The sequence below is a fragment of the Chiloscyllium plagiosum genome, unplaced genomic scaffold, assembly GCF_037043375.1.
Source record: "Chiloscyllium plagiosum isolate Xiang-an unplaced genomic scaffold, Cpla_swu_hap1 HiC_scaffold_47, whole genome shotgun sequence".
NCBI lineage: Eukaryota > Metazoa > Chordata > Chondrichthyes > Orectolobiformes > Hemiscylliidae > Chiloscyllium > Chiloscyllium plagiosum.
The window spans coordinates 47,304,220-47,326,362 of record NW_028270185.1 but is presented as its reverse complement, the minus strand read 5'-3'; positions in this window follow the sequence as shown (position 1 = coordinate 47,326,362).

Here is a 22,143-nt window from a genome sequence, read left to right as displayed (position 1 = left end):
GGAGCCTATCAGCTATGGAGAGAGGCTGGGTAAGATCGGGTTGTTTACTTTGGAGCAGAGAATTCAGAAGGATAAGATTATGAGCAACACGGACGGGATGGATTGACAGAAGCTGTTCCTTTTAGTCAGAGAGTCGAGAATAAAGGAACACACGTTTAAAGTGAAGAATTTGATGTTCAGAGAGGATTGAAACATGTTTTTAACCTCGAGAGTGTTCAGCGTTATGGGATTACTTCCTGCGACGGGAATTATCAAGGGTAACCTCAAAATCGTTAAAAAATACTTGGACGAAAACTTGGAAGGGTCATAACATTCCAGGCTATGGGTCTACTGTAGGAAAGTGGGACTAATATAGATCGTGCTGTACTTCTGTAGGCACAGAGTCTATGCTCCTGTGAGTGTATGGTGTGAAAGGTCACTAAATAGCAGTTTAAAGCAGGAATTGATGAGTTTCTGAAGAGTACATTTATAAGAGTGGACATTTTAAAACTGGGTAAATCATGTCAATTTGAGAAATATGAGAAAACAAGTGCAGTTTCCTTACAGTTTGAAACCAGAGAACAGGGAAATGGCAGAACTATGAAGCCAGTACTTCAGTTCTGTCTTCACAGTATTTTCTAATACTAGGAAAACCAAGTCTGGTGTGGAAAAATGATAGAGAACATGGAACATAGAACATATTAAGTAAATGGTTTGGGAGAAATTATTGGGGCTGAAAGCAATGGTCATAGACAACACTAACGATTTATGAAATGGGAATTATATTTGAGAAACAGATTGGGAGACAAATGAAAGAGAAGCAATGGATGTAAAACATTTTGATTTCTAGAAACATTTTGGTAAAGCCCCAAGCCTAGTTTATGACATCAAATCTGAGTGGATTGGGGCGAATGTATGGACATGTTTCTAGAATGGGACAGCTGGCAGGAAACAGTGAATAGAAATAAACATACTCGTCAAGCAACAGATTGAAATTGTATGTAAGGTATGATTCTGTGAGTATGACCATGTGCTAGACACCCTATCACCTTCCCCGGATATCTCCTGTCTCATCAGCAGGACAGACACAGTAGAAGTGGCGGCACAGTGGGATACAGTTGGAAGGGAATTGCTCTGGGAGTCCTCAACAGTGACTCCGTATCCCATGAAGTCTAATGGCATTAGTTTACAATTGGAAAACGAAACCTCCTGCTGATTTCCATGTACCAGCCTCTCCCAACTGATGCATCTGTACTTCTCCATGCTGAACGGCACTTGGAGGAAGCACTGAGTGTAGCACGGACGCAACATGTACTCTGGTTGGAGGATTTCAATGTCCACCTCCAAGAGTATCTCAGCTACAGCATTACTGATCGATCTGGCCGGGTCCGAAAGGATATAACTGCTTGACTGATTCTGTGGCAGGTCGTGAATGAACCAACAAGAGGAAAATACATACTTGACCACAGCCTTACTAATCTGCCAGTTGTACAAGTATCTGTCCATGACAGTATCGGTAAGAGTGGCCACCGCATAGTCATTGTGGAGACAAAATCTCACCTTCACATTGAGAGTAACTTCCACCATTTTGGGTTGTACTATCACGATACGAAATAGGGCAGACTTCGAACAGATCTAGCAGGTGTCTATAAGGTGTTGTGGGACATCACTAGCAGCAGAATTGTACTCCTGCAAAGCCTCATGGCCTGGAGTATCCCACTCACAACAATTACCATCAATCCAGAGGATCAACATTGGTTCAATGGTGTGTGCTGGATGGCAGGAGCAGCACCAGGTAAACCTAAAAATAAGATGTCAGCCAGTTGAAGCCACCAAACTGGATTACTTGTGCGCCAAACAGCATAAGCAGTAAGTGATAGACAGAGCTAAGTGATCCAACAAGCAAAGGATCAGAACCAATCTCTGCAGTCCTTCCACATCTAGTCGAGAAACGTTGGAAACAATTAACCAATTCACTGGAGGAAGAGATTCCACAAATAGCCCGTTCATCCATGATGGAAAAGTCCAGCACCTCAGTGTATAAGATAAGGTTGATGCATTCGCAACAATCTTCAGTCAGAAGTGCTGAGTGGATGATCCATCTCAGCCTCCTCCAGTGGTCCTCAGCAATTCAGTTACCAATCATCAACCAATTCGATTCAGTCCACGCGATATCCAGAAACGGTTGCATAAGTCAGAAGTGTGATAGAAGACTCCCAATTTGCCTGGATGGGTTGGAGATACTGGATACTCCAAAGATTACACATGCTGACAACATTCAGGCAATAGTACTGAAAACTTGTGCTCCATAACTTACCACTCCCCTAGCCAAACTGTTTCAATACAGTAACAACAATGGCTTTTCTCGAATATGTGGAAAATTACCCCAGGTATCTCCTGTATATAAAATGCAGAACAAATCCAATCCGGCCAATTACCACCCCATCAGTCTACTCCCGAGCAACAGTAAAGTCGTGGAAGGTGTCAGTGCTTTTAAGCAGCACCTGCTCAGTAATACCATGATCAATGACGCCCAGTTTGGGCTACACCAGGGTCACTCAGTCCCTGGCCTCATTACCTTGGTTGAAACATGGACAAAAGAGCTGAATTCCAGAGATGGGGTGAGAGCGATAGCCCTTTAAGTCAAGGCTTCCTTCGACCAAGTGTGGTATCAAGGGCCATGAGCAACACTGGAACCAATGGGTATCAGAGGGAAACTCCCTGCTGGTTAGAATCATACCTGCCACGTAGGAAGGTGGTCATGGTCGATGAAGGTCAGTCGACTCAGCTGCAGGACAAGTCTGTAGGAGTCCCTCGAGCAGTGGCCGAAAACTTCTTCAGGGCTGTTTCATCAATGACCTTCCCTCCATTTTAAGGTCAGAAGTGGGGATGTTCAACAATGAATGCACAATGTTCTGCAACATTTGTGTCTCCTCTGATACTGAAGCAATTCATGTCCAAATGTGACAAGATTTGGACAGTATCCAGGCTGACAAGTGGCAAGTAATATTCAGGCCACACAAATGCCAGACCCTGACCATCACCAATAAAATACAATCTAAACACAGGCTCTTGGCATTCAATGATGTTACCATCACTGAACCTAAGTACCAAAATCCTGGTGCGTAATCATTGCTCAGAAACTCACTGGACTCGCCACATAAACACAGTAACTACAAGAGCAGGTCTGAAGCTAGGAATACTGCGGCGAGTACCTCACATCCTGACTTCCAAAAGTCTGTCCATCATCTACAATGCATAAGTCAGAAGTGTAATAGAAGACTCCCAATTTGCCTGGATGGGTGCAGCCCCAACAACACTCAAGAAGCTTTATACCATCCAGGACAAAGCAGCCAGTTTGACTGTCTCTTCATCCACAATGCTCCACCATCAACGCTCAGCAGCAGCAGCAGTGTTTTACTATCTACATGCTGCAACGAAATGATTCACCAAAGATCCTCAGAGACCATCTTCGCAACACACGACCACGTCTATCTCGAAGGACAAGGGCTGCAGATGTATGGGAATACAATCATCTTCAGGTTATCCTCCAAGCCATTCACCATCTTGACTTGGAAATATATCACCGCTCCTTCAGTCAATGCCTCAGAATCCTGGAATTCCCTCCCTAATGTCATTGTGGGTCAACCACAGCAGGTGGACTGCAGCGTTCAACAAGGCAGCTCACCACCACCTTCTCAAGGGCAATTAGGGACAGGCAATAAATGCTGGCCCAGCCAGTGACACCAAGATTCATGAAATAAATAAATAGAAATTAACAGAGGACGGTTGCTGAGGTGTCACAGGGATCAGTGCTTGGGGCCCAACTGTTCACAATGCCCTTTAAACATCACTGGCGGTGATCAGTGATGGTTTCTGGAATCAGATACAATATATCCCAACCTGCTGACAGCACTAATGGATGTGGGATTGTGAGTGGGTGAGGAGGATGTAAAAAAGCACCGAGAAGACTAAGACAAGTGGAGTGACTGGGTAAATACGTGACAGATGGAGAACAATGTGGATAGAGATGACGGTGTGCCCTTTGGTGGAAACGATAAATTGACAGCCGACCATTTGGAAAGTATTGGTTGAAGCACGTTGAACTACAAAGGGACGTATGTTCCTTTTTGTTGTTTCCTTCTGCATAAACCTCTGAGGACCATGCAACGCAGTCAGTTCTAGAAACAGAAGTCAATACTGGGCATGGCATTGGCACGCTGCCCAGTGTACACAGACTCACCAAGTGGGGAGCTGTAACAATGAAAAGGATCTGCATCTCCTTGTACACCAGTCGCTGAAAGCAATATTGCAGAAACAGAAAGCAGTGAGGAAGATAAATGGTGTGTTGACCTTCATTTCAGGGGGATATGAGTCCAGGAGAAAAGATGTCTTCCTGCAGCTGTACAGGTCCTTGGTGAGATATCATCTCGAACATTGTGCAGTATTATGTGCAGTTTTGGTCTCCTTACCTAATAAAGGAAAAACCTGACATTGATGGAGAGCAGTGAAGGATGGCCAGACTGGTCTCTGGGATGACAGGCTTGTTGTGGGAGCAGAGATTGGGGAGACTGGGCCAGTAATCCGTGGGGTTTAGGAAAATGAACGGAGATCTCAGTGAAATATACAAAACTCTGACAGGGTGAGCCAGATTGAAAGCAGGGATGATAATTACCCTGGCTGGGACGTCTAAAACAAGGGGACACAGTATTAGATGCAGACAGGCCACTCTGCATTGAGATGAGAATAAAAGGACTGGTGAACCTGGGGAATTCGCTCGCATCTGGAAACCAAGACACTGATTATAAATAAGAATTTAGAGACAGTAGAGGGATGGTGGAAGAGCAGGAATACGGTGTGGAAATGAAGGGCCAACCATCATTATATTGAATTGGGTAGCAAACTCCATGGACCAAACGTACTACTGCACTTCCTATTTTATAGCTTCCCGAGGTTACTCACATTAACGGTTATGTATATCGTGTGGGGTAAGTGCATTGAGGTGATTTTTTTCCATGAACTAGAACGGGGGAGGCTCAATGTGTTGCATGACCTACTCCTTTCCCGCTGTTTCTGTGCAGTCTGTGGGAAACCTCTCTAAATGTTGTCACAAGCTCTCAGATGTTAGGGAGGAGGTCTCTGCAGGGTCGACAGGACTGTGTTCCCATTCCTTTTTCTGCTACAGATGCCGAGGCCGTGTGTTCAGTCCGGTTTCATCCTTTCAGACCTCCGAGTAGTTTGATACAAATAAGTGCCTTGCCTGGCCGTTTCAGAGACCATTGAAATCTTCATCACATGTCAGGGTCTTTGGAGTCAATTTTCGGCTAGCCCAGGAAATCACGGGAGATTCACTTCCTAAAAGTACATTGGCGAAGGAAATTCTGTTTACAATCGGTATTGGCTTCCAGGTCACTGTTACTGACACCAGATTTTCGATCTCGATATTTTATTAATTGTTTTTAACTTCCACCCGCTGCCAGAGCATTAGCCTGGTCTGGATTAGTAATCCAGTGACATTTCCACAACAGCAACATCTCCATTTGGGGACCGATTGGAAACCACAATGAACAGGTTATTTCTGTGCTGCTTGACAGCTCCGTCAAAAAGAACTCCCACAAATGTGACTGTCGTGATGGGATTGAAGGGGTGGTAATTGGTCAGATTGTACTTATTCCCGTTTTAGGGGACGGGATTTAGCTGAGTAATTTTCCACATTGCCAGAGAGATATCAGAGTTGGAGCTGGAATGAAACAGCTTCCCCAGGGACACGGCTGGTGTGCAGTACAGGCTTTCAGTCCTATTGCAGGAATAGTGTCAGGGCCCATTGTCTGTGTCGTATCTACTGTGTTCAGCTATTTCTTCATTTCACATGCAGCGAATCAAATTGGTTGAAGACTGAGATCTGTGGGCATCATGATGAGGGTGAGGTGTATCATCGACTCAATACTTCTGGCAGAGGATGATGCAGATGAAACATCCCTCTCTTTTACACTGATATGCAAGTCTGTTCCATTATTTTGGATGGGAATGTTTGTGGAGCCCTCTCCTCCAGTCATTTGTTTAATCGTCCATCACCATTTATAACTGAATGTGGCAGGACTGCAGTGCTTCGTACTGATCTGTTGGTCAAGTCTGGTTGCATTAATGAGTTAACATCAGGTTAAGGTTCATGTGGTTCTGACTCTGACATATTCAACCACATCGTCACTGAGCCATAGATGGTATTGATGGTAGTGGCAGACTGAGGTGTTACCCTGACAAAAAGTTGCAGGCTGAATGTTGTGGTTGAATGCAGGTCTGCTTCTCCTGCTGCTGTGTTCTACAGCACTATATAAATACGCAGTTTCCAGCTGCAATATCTGCAATGCAATTCTGCTGTCTGTTCCCCAATTCTCACTGAGACCCATTCACCCATCAGCCCTGCACTCACTGACCTATCCTGGTTTCTGTTGTGGAAATACTTCAATTTTCAAACTCTCATTCTGCCGTGGGCCTGTTTCCCCTGATCTTGCTTCCAATCTGACACATTCTGCAAAAGCATTTAACTGATCTTAATTCAAATGTTTAATTCACCTGAATCTTTTTCCTTGAGAAATGCAATCTTCTGTGTTTAATTTGAATGTGTTTCCCTCTGTTTCTCTCCCTGACCATGATTAAGAGCTCTGTACTGTCAGTGATGCCAGCCTTATGTAGTTTCAGAGACAATGAATTCTCTGGATTCCCAAACATCTTCACCACATTGTATGTTTCCTCTTTTGGTTTGATGCCTTATCACTCATGGCCGCCTTGTCCTCCCATGAGTATGTTTCATCTTCTTGGGGTCGAATTAGTGGTATTATCTTCCGATCTATATCCAGAAACTCCTCCCATTGCTGCTCCATGGTCTTTCCTGCTCAGCTCCCCTTCCAAGTAACTCTGGCCAGCTCCTCCCACAAGTCTCTGTAGTTACAATGTTTAATTATAACCACATTACATCTTGAAGAGGGCATTCGATATAACCTGAAAGAAGGAGTTTTGAGAGATGGGCACGAAGAATAATTGGTGGATTTCGTAACTAGATACAAAGGGAGAACGAGAGAGAGAATATAGATATGGAGATGTGGAAAATGAGAAAACTACATTATCGAAATAAGTAGATGTACTTCCCTCAATGTTTTGGCAATTCCTGTGTGCTGTCGTCCTTTGTACAGTGCACGTACAAACAGAGCAATATGTTCAAATGCTGGGTCTGATGCCATAACTTTTCTTTCCAATAATATGACAGACACTAGTTTTGGAAAGAACCCAACAGGCCTACGTATTTAATTCCTGGTAGAAAGGGGATTAACTGAAATAAGTTGGGACATCAGAAGCAATAATTTATAACACACATCCTGTTAAGAATGAGAGACTAGAGTTGGGAATCCCAGAAACGGGGGAACGTTGAAAGGAACGGAAGGTATCACTTCAGATGAGGATCAAATAATGTTTTAATGTTTTGTAAATTTTATACATCACGTGCATCATTTTTCGTTAACTGTGTCTCCGTTGTTCATTCAGAATGTGTTGTACTCATATGAAAAATGTTAATTAGCTGAACCTACACTGAGTAAACAGTGTATATAAAATCATTTTTCCTCCATTTCAAACTGTCCTGTTGTCGTGCTAGCAGAATACATGAACACCAACTGGCCACCAAAAGACATGCCCCACTCTCCCTAGTTTCCATACATACAGACAAAGAAGGACACCACGTTGACTGTGACAACACACACTTCCTAGGACAAAGCCACGCACGGAAGTTCTTAGAGGCATGACATTCGAGCCAGAAGTACATCAATAAACACATCAATTTAGATCCTATTTAACTTCCCTTGAAAAAAAGACTGGAAATAACATCACGCACCTTAAGAAACCACGACCTATAAATAGAGAGGTGGGACATACCACCAATGCGTCACCAGAGACTCTCACTGATGATGTTACCTTGTCATGGTGAGGAAACATCTGAAAACAAACCTTCAAGATCAGAGAGCGAACTTGCATACTTATAAATGGTTATTTATCTCTTAATAGTGAAATTTGGGACTTCTCTGACACTCATGTTTTAACTGATTATGAGGCGAGGTGAGCTTTTCTGGGTGAATGGTTTTAATTAACAAAGGGGTTCGACACGACATCATAACGGTTTGAGGACGTGCCGTGTGGGATTTGAACAGATTTGGGGTACAAAAGTTCCCAGCAGATTCCATCACTTGGCAGTTAGTGACCTAGATCTTCATATAAAACAGGAGACAAAATTCATTTAATTTTGTTTCCTTGTGGTTGGTTAAATTAAAAGGAATGATATTTAACATTACTAAAGAGGTTCCGAGGTTTGAAGATGATTCACAAATTTGCCAAGAAAGTGTAGAAAGACAAAGAAAGGGCATACTTTTAGAATTGACATGTAGATTAGAATTGTGTTTCACCAGGGACATAAGGAAAGCTGTAATCATAATGGAATTGGTCAAGCACTTTGGTGTATCAGAGAAGCAGGAAACTGCAGTCGAGTCAGATAAAACTTAAATTGCAAATGGAATTAGAAGATAGATAGAGAGAGAGAAAGAGATAGAGAAGATAGAGAAAGACAAAGAGAGGAAAAAGGAAGAGAGGGAGAATTTGAAATTCAGAAGTTTGGAATTAGATAAGAAATTTAAATTAGCAGGATGAAGATGAATGGAGAACATAGGGATGTATACAACTATGTTAATACATTGCCATATTTCGGTGAGAAAAATGCCAAAACGTTTTATATTTCATTTCCAAAAGTGGCTCGGCAGATGGCATGTCCAGTGAACTTGTAGATAATGCTAGCTCAGACTAAGCTGGTGGGCACAGCTGGTGAGGTATGTGCAGTGCTGTCACATGCGGGAGCAAGAGATTATGCAGATGTCAAACAGGCTATTTTGAGTGCTTATGAATTGGTACTAGAAGAATATAGACAGCGGATCAGAGATATAGAGACGAAGACAGGTCAGACTTATATTGAGTTTGAAAGAGTAAACCACAGTCACTTTGACAGATGGGAGCTGGCCTTAAAAATGGCTAAGACCTGTTAGGCTCGAAGGGAGATTATTCTGCTGGAGGAGTTTAAAGACTCACTTCCAGAGATGATAAGAATTCATGCGAATGAACAGGAAGTTCAAGAATTGAGAAGCGCAGCAGAAATGGCAGTTAAGTATGCATTGGTGCATGAGATGAAATTTAGCTTCTGGGAGGGTTTTCATCCTGTTGAAGGATAGAAATTGGGAGAAGGGGTGATCCTACACTACAAAGCGTCGAGTAAAGCACACTGGCAACAGATTACCACAGGTGAAAAAAAAAGCTCAAAGGGGTTGAAAGGAAGTGAAAGGCCTCAGGTGTTTTCACTATAAGTGAGTAGAACACATGAAATTACAGTGCCGATGGTTTAAGAAGGGCACTGGGAAAAGGTTTTTTCATTGCAGTAAGCTGGGACACACAGTGCTGGATGTTGATGGAAGACACGTTGGGAAAAGTTGTGGTAAAAGTGTTTAAGCCAGAGGTATTAGTGAACCTGGTAAAGAAGAGCCCAAGTAGAGCCGAGTAGCTGCAGGAGAGTGCACAGGGAGGTGTTGTGAAGCCGAAAGCATGTCTGGTCACTTAAAGGCAGAAGGGGTTTTGCTGAATAGAAAGTACAGCCACAGATGCCAGCGAAACGTCAGACTTCCAAATGTAACAATTAGCTGGAAAATGGATACTTGAGTTTTGGTTGCTGTTTTGACAACAATTCAAATACAACCAAAGAGTGTAAATAACACTCAGGGTATCAGAAGCCAACGGAATGTGAATATTATGTTTGGACACCTGGAAAGCAATCAAATTGTGAGAATTATTGTATCATGGGGAGTATATAAACCCAGGATTTTGAACACTAGAGGGAGAGCCACTGCCATCCAACAGCAGAGAAACTGCTGTAGAGCAGGAGTGCTAACTGGCCATCTCAAACACTCTCTATCAAAGATACATGTACATGTAAAACATAATTGCAGTAAACAAAACATGACCCAGGGAGATCAGCAGCTGGAAGAGTGAACACAGCGGAGACTGTGTGGTCTTGAGATTGTAATGTTTAATATGTGGGTTATTGGAAAAGCAGATTTTTACAGAGTTGGAGTCAGATAGTAAGTAGCTAAGAAAAGAGGAGCTTGTATTTGTGAATAGTTGTTATTTAGTGTTCACTATTAAAGTTATGAAACTAACTTGTTAATTTTTGTTTAAATAGTGGAATGTAGGAGATCTGTGTCACTCACATCTAAACAGATTACAAGGCGAGACGAGCTTTTTCTGGGTGTTCGGGTTTAATTAACAGAGGGGTTCGACTCCACCTTGTAAATGTCCATCCACGCTAACCCCATTTCCCTGCAGTTGGCCCATATCCTTCTAGTCCTTTCCTATCTACATATTTATCCAAATACTTTTGAAATGTTGTTAATGTACCCCCTTCAATCACATCTGCTGGCAACTCATTCACGTACCAGCCCTCTGTGTAAAGAAGTGGCCCCGCAGGTTCCCTTTTATTCCTTCCCCTTTAACCTTAAACTGATCCCCTCTAATCCTCGAATCTCTAAACCTTGGAAAAAGTCTGAGAGCATCAACCCTATCCATACCCCTCATGATCTCATACAGCTCTATAAGGTCCGCGCTCAGCCTCCAACACTCTAAAGAAAAGATACTAACTTATCCAACCTATCTCTATAACTCAGATCATTGGGTTCTGACAACCTCTTTGTAAACTTCTTCTGCACTCTTTCTAATTTCATAACATCGTCCCTATAACAAGGTGACAAAAATGAACACAATATTCCAAGTGCTGCCTTACCAAAGTCCTGTGTAACTGCAACATAAATTCTCAATTTCAATAATCAGTGTCCTGGTTGACGAAAGCCAGTGTGTCAAAAGCCTTCTTCACTGCCCTGTCTGCCTGTGACTCCACTCTCAGAGAACCGTGCACCTGAACAACAAGGTCTCTCTGCCCACTACAGCCCTTACGGCCCTCCCATTCACCGTGAAACTCCTACCTTGATTTGTGTTTCCAAAATGCAAGACCTCACGCATCTATATTAAATTCCATTTTCCATTTCTTGGCACATTTCCCCACGTGGTCCTGCTGCAATTTCTGATAAACTTCCTCACTGATCATGCTCCGCTTATTTTAGTGTCATCTGCAAACTGCATAATCATTCCTTGTACATTCTTAACCAAATCATAGTTAACAATCAGCTATGGACCCAACCTCCAGTCTGACAAGCATCCTTCCACTGAACCCTCTGCTTCCGACCATCAACCCAACTGTGCATCCGATTGGCCAGTTCCGCCAGCATTCCACATGATGGAACCTTCCAAAGCAGCCTGCCATGTGGAAACTTATCAAAGGCCTTACTGGATTCCATAGAGACTACGTCTATCACTCTGTCCTCATCAACCTTCTTGGTCACTTCATCAAAGAACTCTAACAAATTTGGGAAGCATGATCTCCCACTCACAAATCTATGCTGACTGCTCCGAATCAAACCCCGTGTACGTAAGGGGTGCAGTCAATGCTATACTGTCTTTTATTGTATGATAATTCGAGTACATAGGTAAAGCCATCTTCCTGCTGTTGTAGAGCCTTGCTGAGAGAGCACTTGGTGCACTCTGTACAGATTTGATCTCCTTTCTAAGGAATGATCTCCTTAACACAGACACGGATTTTGGTAACTTGAGTATAGAGTAATTAAACTAAGTGTTAATCTGTAGAGCTGTGAGAGATGAAGAAATGGTGATGCTGAAACAAGAGGAGTGGCAGCGATCACTTATTTCCAAAACAGACATTGACAGGGTGAAAAATTCCATACTTTACCCAGGATTGATTGGTTTGATTTATTGCCACGTGTACCTCAGTACAGGGAAACACTTTATTTATGAGCAGCGGAGGCAGGTCATAGTAAGCATGGCCAGGCGGATCATAGGGTGGATTTGGTCAGAATAATGCATACAGGCTACACTGCATAGGAGTCCAAAGATGTGCAGGTCAGGTGAATTGGCCATGCTATATTGCCCGTAGTGTTAGGTAAGGGGTAGATGTAGGAGTATGTGTGGGTTGCGCTTCGGCAGGGCGGTGTGGACTTGTTGGGCCGAAGGGCCTGTTTCCACACTGTAAGTAATCTAATCTAATCTAGACATGCACTGGACAGGACCAACATGAACATGTCAACATTATTTCAACTTAGAGAGTCCATTCATCAGTCTAACATGGCCTTCCAAATAGTTTATATGCCTAAATGAACTCTCCCCATGTTATCGTGCAGTCGGCGTGTAAACCTGAAGTGAACTTCAGGTTGCACACAATCCCCAACAGCAGCCACAATACCTTCCATCTGAAACAGGGAGCCATTCCCATCAGCTTCTGCCCTACATAGAAAACACCATGCTATTTTCTCGGAGATAGAAGGTGCATTCTTGAGACTTCACACAAGACATATGGCTTCCCTGTTCACCACTAGATAACTACGTTAAAGTCCCACGTGTTTATCGTGAGCAACGGAGCCACGAGGAACAACGTGGAGCAGTCTGTGTACCCTCTACTCCACTTGTTCATCATGTTGGAGCATCAATTAGGAGACAGTGAGGACTGCCGATCTGGAGGTCAGAGCAGAGAGTGGATTGCTGGAAAAACACAGGTCAGGCAGCATCCGATAAGCAGGAGAATCGATGTTTCAGGCATCAGCTATTCATCAGGAATCAGCATCAATTACCTAATTCTGTCTCTGTGGAAGTGCGTCGAGGGGGAAATGACCTCGTACTGTTCTGCCCAAGTGGCTCAAGGGACTAAATAGTCTCCTCTTGTTCCTGTGTAAGTGACTCAAGGGGCTGATGGCTTTTTCCTCGTCCGACTAGAATGGGCCAAGGGCCTGATTGGTTACTCTTGGTTCCTGTTTGACAACTCGGTGTGCTAACAAGTCTGATAATGCTGCAGCTTTAAGAGGATATTTTGTCCTGGCTTCTTTTAAGAGAGAGGTTGAACGACCATTACCAAGCTGGCTAGTTAAGACCATTTGAGTAAACAGCGAGGGAAGCCTTGGGTTAATTTTAATGCAGCCTGAATGGGTGTGGCCAGCTCTCACAGATTAGAATCTCTGGGTTTTGGTTTCTCAGTAACGTCAGAAACTATTGGAGTCTCCAATGAGTTGGAAGCCTCAATGGATGTTTCCTGGCTGCTACTCTCTGAATTTCTCTTGATGCTGTTTTTAATTCCTGGATTGGAGAACTGTTTGTGTCATTCTGTGTCTGAATATTCATTTTTGCCAGGGGCTGTGTTTATGGGAGTTTCCTATATTGGAACACTTCATCAGTAATAGTTCCTTGATCTATTATTCTGTTAACTTGTCCAGTAGAATTAAGGTATTCTAAATTCCTCTTTCTTTGGTTTCATTTTATCTCTCGTGTTTAAGTAAATGGTGTTTTGCTTCACACCGAGTAGTTTGACCAGTCACATTGCATCTGAAACAGACACTTCATAGTTCCTTTAAAATAAGAATATATTAGAATCTAGGCTACTTCCATCAAATATTTTCGAGGGGCTCTGGTGTAGTCCATCATACGAGACTCCTTCCCTTCCTGAATAATTGGCTGGAGGCACTGAATGGGCTGTCTCTGTTCTTCTCCAATAGTGTCAATGGGCTGAATGGCTTCCTCATATTCCTGTGAAACCAGCGTGAGGTGATCCATTAACTCTTCATTTCACTGTGGCAATGTGCATAATCTAGCAGTACTGTTACATGAATGTTACGGACCCTTTAACAGCACAAGCCTCAATGGAGTCTGGATCTTGCTGCACATGGACACAGACCAGTGCAGGAGCTGACGGGTCAAAATGTTCTGAACATTGTGGAATCTTCAGTGACCATCCCCACTTCTGATCTTATGGTGGGGAGGGTGAGGATGGGGAGACATTGATGAAGCAGCTGGAGATACTTGTGAAGAGGAAGTTACCCTGAGGATCTCGCACAGAGGTGACCCAGGACTGAGATGATGAACATCTTCCTTTGTGCCATGACTGATCAATATGCAGCTATCTCCTCTTCAAATACTTTCAGTCATCTTTCTCCCCAACACTTTTGAGAAGAGAAATCCTGACATTCAATACCACCTGTTTGAAGAAAACACTTGCTGCTCCTATATCATGGCCCATTGATGTGAACAAAAGAGGTTGACACAAGGGTTCAGGTAAAAATGACTGGCCCTGATATAAAGGCAGTGGTTGACTTCTGTTGACATCAAGGAGCTTAAAAAAACTGGACTTAATGGGAATCAGAGTAATCACCACACCAGTTTTAACAACACCAAATATTTTGAAACCCTTTGAAAATTGTGTTTGATGCGATGGACATAGGGGGCGGAAATGTACTGATATAGAAAGATGATGATGGAATTGAATGGCCAATTAGCTACTTGTTGAAGAAACTCAGTATCCACCAGAAAAAATGCACAATCTCCATTATTGAACAAGGAAGAATGGGTTTCATATAAGTTTAAGTATCGTACTGGCCTGACAATATTTTAACGTTTATATGACAAACAAATTGTCGGAGATGGATGTGGATAACGACAATCCTCTGGCATTTTTTGGAATATTTTAAGACCAGAATGTGAGACTATCTCATAGGGGTCTTATGTTACAGACTTTAAACTTACAACATGTTCATTCTGTGGATCGTATAAATGTGATAGCAGATGTGTTATCACGGATTTAAAGGAAAATGTGTAGATAAAATGTGCCTTATTCCAGTTTTATATATGTTGCAGAATTAACATGAATGGTATAACTGAGATTAATACTTTTGTATTTCATAATAATGGGATTAAGAATTAAAGAAAAAGAAATGAAGCCATCTCTTCATTCTGATGGTTCATTTTATTTCTGAAAAAGGAAGGTGCTATGAAGCCGAAAGCATGTCTGGTCACTTTAAGACAGAATGGGTTTTGCTGAATAGAAAGTACAGCCAAAGATGCCAGCTAAAGGTCAGCCTGTTCCACATGTAACAATTAGCTGGGAAATGGATACCTGAGTTTTGGTTGCAGTTTTGACAACAATTCAAATACAACCAAAGAGTTTAAATAATGCTTAGCATACCATAAGCCAACGGAAATCGATATTATTGTTTGGACAACTGGAAAGTATGAGATGTGTTGTAACATGGCAAGTATATAAACACAGGATTTTGAATACTACAGGGAGAGCAACTGCCATCCAACAGCAGAGTAACTACTGGAGAGCAGGAGTGCTAACTGGTCATCTCAAACACTCTCTATTAAAGATACATGTTCATGTCAAACCTACTTGCAGTAAAAAAAAACATGACCCAAGGACATCAGCAGCTGGAAGAGTGAACACAGCGGGGAAGGTAGAGACTGTGTGGTCTTGAGATTGTAATGTTTAATATGTGGGTTTTTGGAACAGCATAATTTTATTGAATTGCAGACAGATAGTAAGCAGTTAACAAAAGAGGGGCTCATATTTGGGAATTGTTCTTGTTTAGTGTTCACTATTAAAATTAAGAAATAATCTTGTTAATTTTTCTTAATAATGGAAGGTCTGTGTCACTCATATTTTAACAGATTACGAGGTGAGGCGAGCTTTTCTGGGTGTTTGGTTTTAATTAACAGAGGGTTTCGAGTCCACCTTGTAAATGTCCATCCATGCTAACCCCATTTTCTTGCAGTTGGCCCATATCCTTCCAGTCCTTTCCTATCCACATATTTATCCTAATGCTTTTGAAATGTTGTTAATGTAACCCCCTCAACCACATCTGCTGGCAGCTCATGCACGTACCAGTCCTCTGTGTAAAGAAGTGGATGCTCATGTTTCCTTTTATTCCTTCCCATCTAACCTTAAACTGGTCCCCTATAGTCCTCGATTCTTTAAACCGTGGAAAAAGACTGAGAGCATTCACCCTATCGATATCGCTCATGATCTTATACAGTTCTATAAGTTCCCCCCTCAGCTTCCTACACTATAAGGAAAAGGTCCTAGCTTGTCCAACCTCTCCTTACATCTCAGACTACTGAGTCCTAACAATGTCCTTGTAAATTTCTTCTGCACTCTTTCTAATTTAACAACATCCTCCCTATAACAAAGGTGACAAAACTGAACACAATACTCCAAGTGCGGCCTTACTAAAGTCCTGTGTAACTGCAACAAAAATTCCCAACTTCTCTTCTCAATGTCCTGCCTGATGAAGGCCATTGTGCGAAATGCCTTTTGCACTGCCCAGACTACCTGTGATTCCAGTCTCAAGGAACCGTGCACCTGAACACAAAGGTCTTTCTGACCACGACACACCTTAAGGCCCTCCCATTCAAGATGAAACTCCTATCTTGATTTTAGCTTCTAAAATGCAAGACCTCACACATCTACATTACATTCCATTTGCCATTTCTCGGCACACTTTCCCACCTGATTAAGGTCCTGCTGCAATTTCTGATAAACTTCCTCACTGATCACGATACGACTTATTTTACTGTCATCTGCAAACTTACCAATCATGTTTTGTACATTCTCAACAAAATCATAGATAACAAACAGCTATGGACCCAGCCTCCAGAGCAGCTTGCCATGTGGAACCTTATAAAAGACCTTACTGAAATCCATAGAGACTACGTCTACCGCTCTGCCCTCATCAAATTTTCTGGTCATTTCATCAAAGAACGCTAACAAATTTAGGAAGCATGGTTCCTCACTCACAAGTCTATGCTGACTGCTCCGAACCAAACCCTGTGTGAGTAATGGGTGCACTCAATGGTATGTTGTCCTTCATTGTAAGATGATTCGAGTACATAAGTAAAGCCATTTTCCTGCAGTTGTAGAGCCTTGCTGAGGGAGTATTTGGGGCACTCTGTACAGATTTGATCTCCTTTGTAAGTATTTATCTCGTCACCACAGACACAGGTGATGGTAACATGAGAATAGAGTGAAGAAGCTGAGTGTTTAATCTGTAGAACAGTGAGAGACAAAGAAATGGTGATGCTGAAACACGAGGAGTAGCAGAGATCATTTATTTCCAAAAGAGATATTGACAGGGAGAGAAATTCCATACTTTACCCAGGATTCATTGGTTTGATTTATTGCCATGTGTACCTCAGTACAGGGAAAAACTTTATTTGTGTGCAGTGGAGGAAGATGATAGTAAGCATGGCCAGACAGGTCATTGGATAGAAATAGACTTGGACAGAGTAAAGCATACATGTTACACTGAACAGGACATGCATTAGACAAGATCAACATGAACAAGATCAACATTATTCGAACTTAGAGAGTCCATTCGTCAGTCTAACGTGACTTTTCTAATAGTTTATATGCCTACATTAGCTCTCCTCACGTTATTGTCGGCGTGTGCACCCGTACTGAACGTCATGTTGCTCACAATCCCCAACCGCAGCCACAATAACTTTTATCTAAAACAGGTAGCCATTCCTACCAGCTTCCGATCTACATAGAGATCACCACGATGTCTTCTCGGAGATGAAAGATGCCTTCTTGAGACTTCACACAAGACATATGGCTTCCCTCCTCACCACTAGATAACCACGTTAAAGTCCCACGTGTGTATCATAAGCAACAGAGCCACCTGGAACAACATGGAACAGTCTGTCTGTGCAACCTCTGCTCCACTTGGTCATCATGTTAGAGCATGTATTAGGGGACAGTGATGACTACCGATGCTGGAGATCAGAGTAGAGAGTGGATTGCTGGAAAAGCACAACAGGTCAGGCAGCATCTGAGAAGCTGGAGAATCAACGTTTCGGGCATAAGCCGTTCATCGGGAAACAGCATCAATTACCTCATTCTGCCCCCCGTGTAAGTGCATTGAGGTGGGAATGGCCTCCTACTGCTCCTGTGTAAGTGACTCAAGGGACTGATTGGCTTCTTCTTCGTCCGATTGGACAAGCCCATGGGCCTGACTGGGTTACCCCTGGTTCCTGTTTGACAGCTCGATGTGCTGACAAGTGTGATGATGCTGCAGCTTTAAGAGGTTATTTTGTTCTGGTTTCTTTTCAGAGAGAGATTTAACGATCGTTATCAGGCTGGCTATGTAAGACCACTTGAGTAAACAGCGAGGGGGGCCTTGGGTTTATTTTAATGCAGACTGAATGGGTGTGGCCAGCTCTCACAGATTAGGATCACTGGGTTTTGGTTTCTCAGTAACATCAGAAACTATAGGGGTCTCCAGAGAGGTGGAAGCTTCAGGGAATGTCTCCTGACTGCTACTCTCTCTGAATTTTCTCTTGATGCTGTTTTCAATTCCTGAATTTTCCTTTTTGCCAAGGGCTGTGTTTATGTGAATTTCCTAGTTGGTCTAAGTCATTAGTAATAGATCCTAGATCTATTATTCTGTTAACTTGTCCAATAGAATTACGTTCTTCTAAAGTACTCTTTCTTTGGTTTCGTTTTCTCTTCGTGTTTATGTAGATGGTATTTTGCACCGAGTAGTTTGACCAGTCACATTGCATCTTGGACAGACAGTTTACATTTCCTTTAAAATAAGAAAACATTAGAGTCAAGGCTACCGTCTTCAAATATTTTCCAGGCGCTCTGGTGTGGCCCATCACACAAGATTCCTTCTCTTCCTAAGTAATAGGCTGGAGACACTGAATGGGCTGTCCCTGTTCTTCTCCAATAGTGTCAATGGGCTTAATGGCTACCCCATATTCCGGTGAAACCAGCGTTAGGTGCTGAATGAATTCTTGTTTTTCTGTGGCAATGTGCAGTGTCAGGCAGTGCTGGTAGATGAATGTTACAGACTCGTTAACAGCACAAGTCTCAATGGAGTCTGGGTCTTGTTGCACATGGACACAGACCAGTTCAGGAGCTGATGGGGGACAAAACGCTCTGAACATTGTGGAATCTTCAGTGACCATCCCCACTTCTGATCTTATGGTGGGGAGGGTGAGGACGGGGAGACATTGATGAAGCAGGTGAAGATGTTTGTGAAGGGGAAGCTACCCTGAGCGGCACGGTAGCACAGTGGGCGGCACGGTAGCACAGTGGTTAGCACAGTGGTTAGCACTGCTGCTTCACAGCGCCAGAGACCGGGGTTCAATTCCCGCCTCAGGCGACTCTCTGTGTGGAGTTTGCACATTCTCCCCGTGTCTGCGTGGGTTTCCTCCGGGTGCTCCGGTTTCCTCCCACAATCCAAAAATGTGCAGGGGTTAGGTGAATTGGCCATGCTAAATTGCCCGTAGTGTTAGGTGAAGGGGTAAATGGAGGAGAATGGGTCTGGGTGGGTTACGCTTCGGCGGGTCGGTGTGGACTTGTTGGGCCGAAGGGCCTGTTTCCACACTGTAAGTAATCTAATCTGAGGATCTCCCACAGAGGTGACCCAGGACTGAGATGATGAACATCTTCCTTTGTGCCATGTTTGACTCCAAACACTGGAGAGTTTACTCTGATTCCCATTTAGTCCAGTTTTGTTAAGCTCCTTGATGTCAACAAAAGTCAACCACTGCCTTGACATCGGGGCCAGTCATTTTTACTTGAACCCTTGTGTCAACCTCTTTTGTTCACATCAATAGTCCATGGGAAAGGAGCAGCAAGTGTTTTCTTCAAACAGGTGGCATTGAATGTCAGGATTTCTGTTCTCAAGAGTGTTCAGGGAGCGAGATGACTGAAAGTATTTAAAGAGGAGGTAGATGGATATTGACCTGTCAGAGAGGTGAGGGCTATGAGGAAATGGGTATGAAAGAGGATTTCAGACCGAGAGCAGATCAGCCACGATCTTGGTGAAGGGCAAGGCAGGCTTAGGGAATGAACGATCTGCCCCTGTTTCTGATGTTCTCACATTCTGTTATTGGAAAGTTGGTGGTTGTTTTTGTCATGAATGTTTGTTATTGAATTTTGCAGTCAGGAGGACCAGACGATTTAGTGAGCCATCTCTGGGTGAGGTGTAACGGCTGTATTCTCAGTGAATTTGGGTCTGCAACATGACAAACAAATGAAGCACAAGTTGCAGAGAGGGGAAGCTCTGTAAAGAGAGATGAGAGACCTCTTTCATACGCAGCCTGGGTTTTCCAATTGCATTTCCCAAATCACCTCACAGCGTGTGGTACAGTCTTGTGGACCGAATGGTCTCCTCTGTGTCTGTGCAACAGGTTATAGGAGTAAGTAGCCTCCAACTGTTCCTGTCCAGCAGGTATGAGGGGCTGAATGGAACACAGGAACATGGGACTGAGGAGCAGGAGTGGGTCATTAGACACTTTGAGCCTTCTCCACCAGGCACTAAGATTGTAGCTGATCAGGTTGTGGACTCAGCCACACTTTCCTGTCTCCATCCCATTATGCATGACTCACTTCTCTGTCAAATATTTACCTACCGCAGTTTTCAATCAATATGAACATAGAGGCACGATAAACTTCCAGCGAAGAGAATTTTGACTTGAAATGTTCTTTCAGAATTTTTTGTCATCCCTCTTTTCGAATCAGAGAGTGATGCAGAACGGAAACAGACCCGTTAGTCCAATCTGTTCACTCCGATCAGATATCAAATCTGATCCAGTCCCATTTGCCAGCATTTGGCCAATATCCCTCCTCTTTTTAAATGTGCGATTGTAACCGCCTTCACCACTTCCTCTGACAGCACTTTCTGTATACACACCACTCTCTGTGTGAAATATTTATCTTCAGGTCCTTTCTAAATTAATCTCCCTCTCCCCTCCAACCTATGCTCTCTTGTTCTGGACTCCCCTACCCTGGGTAGCAGAGCATGGTTGTTCGTAATATCCATGCCCCTGATGGTTTTATAAACCTCTAAAATGTCGCCCCTCAACCTCTGACACACCAGGAGAAAGCACCCCAAATTAATCAGCCTCTCCCGACAGCTCAAACCTCCAGTTTTGGAACATCCATGTAAGTTATTTCTGCAGAAAACCGAGTTGTACGCAGTATTCTTAAAATAGCCTCACCAACATCCTGTACAGATACAACATACCACCACAACCCCTATACTCAATGCTCTGACGGATTAAGGCAAATGTGCCAAATGTATTCTGCACCACTCTGTCGACCTGCGACTCCACATTCAAGGAACAATGTACCTGCAGCCCTCGGTCCCTTTGTTTCACAACACTTCTCAGGACCTTACCATTAAGTGTATAACCTCTGCCCTGATTTGCCTTCCCAAAATGCAAAGCTACATATTTATCTAAATTAAACTTCATCTGTCACTCCTTGCCCCTTTGTCCCATTTAATTGCGGTCTCATTGTACTCTGAGATAATCTGCTACACCACCTTTCTGATGTAATCTGTAAATTTACTAACTGTGGCCCCAATATTCACATCTAAATCCTTTACATACATGATGAAATGCATTGAACTCAGTACTGATTCTTGCAGCACACTGCTGCTCAAAAGCCTCCAGTCTGAAAAATATCCCCCTTCCTTCAAGCCAATTGTGACTAGCTTCTTCTGTTTCCCATGTGACTGAAACTTACTAATCTGTCTACCAATCAGAATGAAATACTAGCTATGAAGAGAGGATGGGTAGGTTATGTTTATTTTCACTAGAAAAAAAGGAGATTGAAGGGGGACCTGATTGAGATTTACAAAATCATGGAGGGTGAAGACAGGGTGGACAGAGACAAGCTTTTTCCCAGAGTGAAGGATTCAATAACGGAAGGTCATGCTTTCAAACTGAGAGGTGGGATGTTTAAGGGGGATACACGCGGTAAGTACTTCACACAGAGGGTGGTGGGCGTTTGGAACGCGTTGCTAGCAGAGGTGGGAGAGGCAGGCAAGGGAGATTCATTTCAGATGCGTCTGGACTGCTGCATGAATAGGTGAGGAGCAGAGGGATACAGATGCTATGGAATTGACCGACAGATTTAGACAGTACATTTGGATCGGTTTAGGCTTGGAGGGCGAAGGGCTTGTTCCTGGGCTGTAAATTTTTTTTGCTCTTTGTTCTTTAAATGAACACCTTGCTGAAATCCATATAGACAATGTCCACCAAGCTACCTTCATCAATCTTCTTTGTCACACACACACACACACACACACACACACACACACACACACACACACACACACACACACACACACACACACACACACACACACACACACACACACACACACACACACACACACA